Raw genomic sequence first — 7,277 nt, 5'->3', positions numbered from 1 at the left:
CTAACTCACTTCCCAAGCTCTCTCATCTACAACAGACTTCATACTTGCCCCTCTTTCCAGGACTCTTGCATTCACCTCCCTAACAACCCCATCCATAAACAAATTAAACAACCATGGAGACAACACACACCCCTGCCGCAAACCTACATTCACTGAGAACCAATCACTTTCCTCTCTTCCTACACGTACACATGCCTTACATCCTCGATAAAAACTTTTCACTGCTTCTAACAACTTGCCTCCTACACCATATATTCTTAATACCTTCGAAAGAGCATCTCTATCAACTCTATTATATGCCTTCTCCAGATCCATAAATGCTATATAAAAATCCATTTGCTTTTCTAAGTATTTCTCACATACATTCTCCAAAGGAAACACCTGATCCACACATCCTCTACCACTTCTGAAACCACACTGCTTTTCCCCAATCTGATGCTCTGTACATGCCTTCACCCTCTCAAACAATACCCTCCCATATAATTTACCAGGAATACTGAACAAACTTATACCTCTGTAATTTGAGCACTCACTCTTATCCCCTTTGCCTTTGTACAATGGCACTATGCACGCATTCCGCCAATCCTCAGGCACCTCACCATGAGTCATACATACATTAAATAACCTTACCAACCAGTCAATAATACAGTCACCCCCTTTTTTAATAAATTCCACTGCAATACCATCCAAACCATATATATATATATATATATATATATATATATATATATATATATATATATATATATATATATATATATATATATATATATATATATATATATATATATAATATTTTATTTTATTTATTTTGCTTTGTCTCTGTCTCCCGCGTTAGCGAGTTAGCGCAGGGAAACAGACGAAAGAATGGCCCAACCCGCCCACATACACATGTATATACATACACGTCCACACACGCAAATATACATACCTATACATCTCAATGTACACATATATATACACACACAGACATATACATATATACACATGTACATAATTCATACTGTCTGCCTTTATTTGTTCCCATCGCCACCTCGCCACACATGGAATGACCACCCCCTCCCACCTCATGTGTGCGAAGTAGCGCTAGGAAAAGACACCAAAGGCCCCATTCGTTCACACTCTGTCTCTAGCTGTCATGTAATAATTCACCGAAACCACAGCTCCCTTTCCACATCCAGGCCCCACACAACTTTCCATGGTTTACCCCAGACCCTTCACATGCCCTGGTTCAATCCATTGACAGCACGTCGACCCCGGTATACCACATCGTTCCGATTCACTCTATTCCTTGCACGCCTTTCACCCTCCTGCATGTTCAGGCCCCGATCACTCAAAATCTTTTTCACTCCATCTTTCCACCTCCAATTTGGTCTCCCATTTCTCGTCGTTCCCTCCACCTCCGACACATATATCCTCTTGGTCAATCTTTCCTCAGTCATTCTCTCCATGTGCCCAAACAATTTCAAAACACCCTCTTCTGCTCTATCAACCACACTCTTTTTATTTCCACACATCTCTCTTACCCTTACATTACTTACTCGATCAAACCACCTCACACCACATATTGTCCTCAAACATCTCATTTCCAGCACATCCACCCTCCTGCGCACTACTCTATCCATAGCCCACGCCTCGCAATCATAGAACATTGTTGGAACCACTATTCCTTCAAACATACCCATTTTTGTTTTCCGAGATAATGTTCTCGACTTCCACACATTCTTCAAGGCTCCCAGGATTTTCGCCCCCTCCCCACCTTATGATTCACTTCCGCTTCCATGGTTCCATCCACTGCCAGATCCACTCCCAGATATCTAAAACACTTTACTTCCTCTAGTTTTTCTCCATTCAAACTTACCTCCCAATTGACTTGACCCTCAACCCTACTGTACCTAATAACCTTGCTCTTATTCACATTTACTCTTAACTTTCTTCTTTCACACACTTTACCAAACTCAGTCACCAGCTTCTGCAGTTTCTTGCATGAATCATCCACCAGCGCTGTATCATCAGGCTCTCTCATTCACAACAGACTGCATACTTGCCCCTCTTTCCAAAACTCTTGCATTCACCTCCCTAACAACCCCATCCATAAACAAATTAAACAACCATGGAGACATCACACACCCCTGCCGCAAACCTACATTCACTGAGAACCAATCACTTTCCTCTCTTCCTACACGTACACATGCCTTACATCCTCGATAAAAACTTTTCACTGCTTTAACAACTTGCCTCCCATACCATACATTCTTAAAACCTTCCACAGAGCATCTCTATCAACTCTATCATATGCCTTCCCCAGATCCATAAATGCTACATACAAATCAATTTGCTTTTCTAAGTATTTCTCACATACACTCTTGAAAGCAAACACCTGATCCACACATCCTCTCCCACTTCTGAAACCACACTGCTCTTCACCAATCTGATGCTCTGTTCATGCCTTCACCCTCGCAATCAATACCCTCCCATTTAATTTGCCAGGAATACTCAACAAACTTATACCTCTGTAATTTGAGCACTCACCTTTATCCCCTTTGTCTTTGTACAATGGCTTTATGCAAGCATTTCGCAAATCCTCATTCACCTCACCATGGATCATACATACAATGAATTACCTTACCAACCAGTCAACGATACAGTCACCCCCTTTTTAAATAAATTCCACTGTAATACCATCCAAACCCGCTGCCTTGCCGGCTTTCATCTTCCGCAAAGCTTTTACTAACTCTTCTCTGTTAACCAAATCATTCTCCATAACCCTTTCATTTTGCACACCACCTCGACCAAACACCCTATATCTTCCACTCTATCATCAAACACATTCAACAAACCTTCAAAACACTCACTCCATCTCCTTCTCACATCACCACTACTTGTTATCACCTCCCCATTAACCCCCTTCACTGAAGTTCCCATTTGTTCCATTGTCTTACGCACTTTATTTACCTCCTTCCAAATCATCTTTTTATTCTCCCTAAAATTTAATGATACTCTCTCACCCTAACTCTCATTTGCCCTTTTTCATCTCTTGCACATTTCTCTTGACCTCCAGCCTCTTTCTTTTATACATCTCCCACTCATTTCCATTTTTTCCTGCAAAAATCGTCCAAATGCCTCTCTCTTCTCTTTCACTAATAATCTTACTTCTTCATCCCACCACTCACTAGCCTTTCAAATCTACCCACCTCCCACGCTTCTCATGCCACAAGCATCTTTTGCGCAAACCATCACTGCTTTTGCGCAAACCATCACTGTATATATATATATATATATATATATATATATATATATATATATATATATATATATATATATATATATATATATATATTATCCCTGGGGATAGGGGAGAAAGAATACTTCCCACGTATTCCCTGCGTGTCGTAGAAGGCGACTAAAAGGGGAGGGAGCGGGGGGCTGGAAAATCACTCCTCTCTTTTTTTTTTAATTTTCCAAAGAGGGACAGAGCAGGGGCCCCAGGGTGGATATTCCTCATGGGCCCAGTCCTCTGTTCTCATCGCTACCTCGCTAATGCGGGAAATGGCGAATAGTTATGAAAGAAAGGTAAGAAAAAGTTTTATATATATATAGATATATATATATATATATTTTTTATTATATTTTATATACATGTGTCATGGGGGTGGGTTGGGCCATTTCTTTCGTCTGTTTCACTTGCCGCTACCTCGCAAAACGCGGGTGAAAGCGTCATAGATAGACTATGATGAAAACAAAAAAACAGCAGTTAATTTAATTATTATATTTATTTATATTGCATATTTATATTATTTATACATGTAATATTTTCTTTTCTTTCATACTTTTCGCCCTTTACACGCATATGCTAGGTTATGTCATGGACAGAGGACTGGGCCTCTGAGGGAATATACTCATATATTGAGTTATTTTTTTTTTAGATTATTTAATAGTGTTATTTAGAGTTTTTTTTGTTGTGAGTATGCGTTAGTGTTTTTTTTTTTTTGTATTTTTAGTTGGATATAGTTTGATATATTTTTAGATGAGTATTTTCCAGTGCGCCCTGATTTTAATTTTTAGTGATTATTTAGTTATAGTGTACTTCGGGTAGGGCGCATATTGGGGAGGTGTTAACTTGTCGTAGGTGTGGAGTGGAAGGTGTTGGATGTGAGTTGTTGGAAGGTGTGTTCTATGTGTTTGATGTGTGAGGTGCTTGATAGAGGGTGTTGTGGTGTTTTTCGTGGGGTCGGAGGAGGGGACGAGGGGGGAGGGGAGAGAGTGAGAGGGGCGGGCGTGTGTGAGCAGTGGGGGTTACGAGGGGAGTGGGCGAGGGGAGCGGGGGGGGGGTCGGGGTGGCTGGTTGAGTGGGAGTGGGGGGAGGGGGGGGGGGTGGAGGGGGGAGGGAGTGAAGATTGAGTGGGGGCGGGGGAGGTGGGGGGGTGAGTGAGCGGGGAGGGGATGGGGAGTCTTTGGGTGGGACGCGTGGAGAGGGGTGGTTTGCAAGTGTTGCGGGTGGCGTGTGTGGTAGCGTTGGTGCGGGGGGAAGGGGGGGGGGAGTGGTAGGGGTGATTTAAGAGACGGGGGACGGGGAGAGGTAGGGGAGGGGGCAGGTCGTGAGAGGGACGGAGTCGTGGGGGGGGGGGGCGCGGAGTGAGAGTGGTGTGCAAAGTGAGAGGGTTAGGGAAATGATTTGGTAAACAGAGAAGAGGTAGTAAAAGCTTTGCGGAAGATGAAAGCCGGCAAGGCAGCAGGTTTGGATGGTATTGGTATTGCAGTGGAATTTATTAAAAAAGGGGGTGACTGTATTGTTGACTGGTTGGTAAGGTTATTTAATGTATGTATGACTCACGGTGAGGTGCCTGAGGATTGGCGGAATGCGTGCATAGTGCCATTGTACAAAGGCAAAGGGGATAAGAGTGAGTGCTCAAATTACAGAGGTATAAGTTTGTTGAGTATTCCTGGTATATTATATGGGAGGGTATTGATTGAGAGGGTGAAGGCATGTACAGAGCATCAGATTGGGGAAGAGCAGTGTGGTTTCAGAAGTGGTAGAGGATGTGTGGATCAGGTGTTTGCTTTGAAGAATGTATGTGAGAAATACTTAGAAAAGCAAATGGATTTGTATGTAGCATTTATGGATCTGGAGAAGGCATATGATAGAGTTGATAGAGATGCTCTGTGGAAGGTATTAAGAATATATGGTGTGGGAGGCAAGTTGTTAGAAGCAGTGAAAAGTGTTTATCGAGGATGTAATGCATGTGTACGTGTATGAAGAGAGGAAAGTGATTGGTTCTCAGTGAATGTAGGTTTGCGGCAGGGGTGTGTGATGTCTCCATGGTTGTTTAATTTGTTTATGGATGGGGTTGTTAGGGAGGTAAATGCAAGAGTTTTGGAAAGAGGGGCAAGTATGAAGTCTGTTGGGGATGAGAGAGCTTGGGAAGTGAGTCAGTTGTTGTTCGCTGATGATACAGCGCTGGTGGCTGATTCATGTGAGAAACTGCAGAAGCTGGTGACTGAGTTTGGTAAAGTGTGTGAAAGAAGAAAGCTAAGAGTAAATGTGAATAAGAGCAAGGTTATTAGGTACAGTAGGGTTGAGGGTCAAGTCAATTGGGAGGTGAGTTTGAATGGAGAAAAACTGGAGGAAGTGAAGTGTTTTAGATATCTGGGAGTGGATCTGGCAGCGGATGGAACCATGGAAGCGGAAGTGGATCATAGGGTGGGGGAGGGGGCGAAAATTCTGGGAGCCTTGAAGAATGTGTGGAAGTCGAGAACATTATCTCGGAAAGCAAAAATGGGTATGTTTGAAGGAATAGTGGTTCCAACAATGTTGTATGGTTGCGAGGCGTGGGCTATGGATAGAGTTCTGCGCAGGAGGATGGATGTGCTGGAAATGAGATGTTTGAGGACAATGTGTGGTGTGAGGTGGTTTGATCGAGTAAGTAACGTAAGGGTAAGAGAGATGTGTCGAAATAAAAAGAGCGTGGTTGAGAGAGCAGAAGAGGGTGTTTTGAAATGGTTTGGGCACATGGAGAGAATGAGTGAGGAAAGATTGACCAAGAGGATATATGTGTCGGAGGTGGAGGGAACGAGGAGAAGAGGGAGACCAAATTGGATGTGGAAAGATGGAGTGAAAAAGATTTTGTGTGATCGGGGCCTGAACATGCAGGAGGGTGAAAGGCGTGCAAGGAATAGAGTGAATTGGAGCGATGTGGTATACCGGGGTTGATGTGCTGTCAGTGGATTGAATCAGGGCATGTGAAGCGTCTGGGGTAAACCATGGAAAGCTGTGTAGGTATGTATATTTGCGTGTGTGGACGTATGTATATACATGTGTATGGGGGTGGGTTGGGCCATTTCTTTCGTCTGTTTCCTTGCGCTACCTCGCAAACGCGGGAGACAGCGACAAAGCAAAAAAGAAAAAAAAAAAATATATATATATATATATGCATATTTTTTTTTTTTTTTTTTTTTTTAAAGGGGAAGTAAATGTTTATAGTTGGGTTACTGGAGTGATAGTTTTCATATATGGTGCGTTGACAAGAAAATAGTGAAATTGGAAAAAATGTAGCTTAAACATTGAAGCTTATTGATACAGTGGTTAAATTGATGAGAACTAGTATTGACGTTTGTGTAAATAAATTAAACATTTCCTTTCCATAGCCAGAGGTTGAACCATTATGTGACATTCATTTTTTCATTTCATTTCAAGCGAGAAGTTTCAGTTTTCTAAATTGTTTCTTACATTTTTCACATGTATATATATGTATGTGTGTGTGTGTGTATATGTGCGTGTGTGTGTGTATGTGTGTGTATGTGTATATATATATGTATATTATCCCTGGGGATAGGGGTGAAAGAATACTTCCCACGCATTCCTCGCGTGTCGTAGAAAGCGACTAGATTGGACGGCAGCGGGGGGCCAGAAATCCTCCCCTCCTTGTATTTTTTTAACTTTCTAAAATGGGAAACAGAAGAAGGAGTCACGGGGGGAGTGCTCATCCTCCTCGAAGGCTCAGATTGGGGTGCCTAAATGTGTGTGGATGTAACCAAGATGTGAAAAAAGGAGAGATAGGTAGTATGTTTGAGGAAAGGAACCTGGATGTTTTGGCTCTGAGTGAAACGAAGCTCAAGGGTAAACGGGGAAGAGTGGTTTGGGAATGTCTTGGGAGTAAAGTCAGGGGTTAGTGAGAGGACAAGAGCAAGGGAAGGAGTAGCAGTACTACTGAAACAGGAGTTGTGGAAGTATGTGATAGAATGTAAGAAAGTAAATTCTCGATTAATATGGGTAAAAC

Source organism: Panulirus ornatus, chromosome 19 (genome assembly GCF_036320965.1).
Source record: "Panulirus ornatus isolate Po-2019 chromosome 19, ASM3632096v1, whole genome shotgun sequence".
NCBI lineage: Eukaryota > Metazoa > Arthropoda > Malacostraca > Decapoda > Palinuridae > Panulirus > Panulirus ornatus.
The sequence above is the reverse complement of the archived record's forward strand: the minus strand, read 5'-3'. Positions refer to the sequence as shown.